Genomic DNA, 1,367 nt, shown 5'->3' on the forward strand with positions numbered 1-1,367 from the left:
AGTTCCGCACCGGTGTTGGAGCAAACGTCGTCGCAATGGTGGAGCCCGAGGACACATGTCCACCACAAGGATGCCATTGCCACCATGACGTCCCCGTTTGAACAGACTGGTTCCCAAATCCATCATTGACTATAGAGACAAGCGCCTTACCGGAGAATAATCTGGAGCTTCTTTATTTAGCATCGTCGTGGCCGCCGCTGAAGCCAAGACGTCAAACGATCCAAAACCCTAAGCTTCTTGGGCCCTAAAACCTAAAGCTAAAACGATCCACATGCACGCACTACCAAAAAACTGACCTATGCCTACGGCCAAATCAATGCCGACGGCTGCCGTCGGCCTAGTTTGAGATATGCCGACAGCCTCATCCTGGCCGTCGGCGTAGCCAGGTCGTCGGGCTACCCTGATATAAGCCGACGGCAACCGTCGGCAAAGAAAGGCCGTCGGCCTATCTACAAATACGCCGACAGCAGCCGTCGGTACTACATAGCCGTCGGCATACAAAGTGGGCCCGTCGACCCCGCCCGTGACCAGCGCTAACGCCGTCAACCCTATGCCGACAGTGGGGATGGGCGGCCGTCGGCATATGTCCGCATGCCACGTCACCGATCCACGACGTAGATATGCCGACGGCAGCCGTCGGCATAGGATCCACGTCACCGATCCGCGGCACGTCTCCTCCCAAAACCCTGCCGTTTCTATGCCGACAACAATGCCGTCGGCATAGCTATTTTTTTACATGCTTTCATACGTTTTTATGCTTTTTTACATATGTTTTTATGCTTCTTTTTAAATATGTTTTTATGCTTTTTTATGTATTATATGAATATATATATGTAGTTTGTAATTTTTTCCATAGATTATGAATATATATATATAGTTTGTATTTTTTTCGAGCACATTAATAATGTGCCGCCATGTTCTTTTGAATATAAGTCCTTATATTTTATTAAATTAAAAAACAACTATGCGATAAAAGTTTAGTGGCGGTTGCAAACGCCCGGCACCCGTCTCCGGAGTGTGACACCCTCACGGACGGCGCCGCCGCCGGCACCTGGAGGGGGAAAACGGATGCATCGGGTCTACACGGAGGGGATGTAGCAGTCGGTTTGGCCCGGATGTTTCTCCCAGGTGTCCCTCTGAGCTGACCTGACACAACCGGGTGGAGAGGTCCACTCTTCAAAGCCCGTCCGTGGGAAGTCAAAGGGCTAGATCTTGTGGTCAACCGCTCCTGGGTTAGTCGGGACGGGGGCCCTGGGGGTAGCAATGCCACCGGAGCGTCGTATCGGGCCCTCATACATGCGGGGTGGTGTTGTGGCATGTCCGAAGAGGCGGCACGCGTCTCCGGGTGTGGCACCCCTTACGGACGG

Source organism: Triticum aestivum, chromosome 7B (assembly GCF_018294505.1).
Source record: "Triticum aestivum cultivar Chinese Spring chromosome 7B, IWGSC CS RefSeq v2.1, whole genome shotgun sequence".
NCBI lineage: Eukaryota > Viridiplantae > Streptophyta > Magnoliopsida > Poales > Poaceae > Triticum > Triticum aestivum.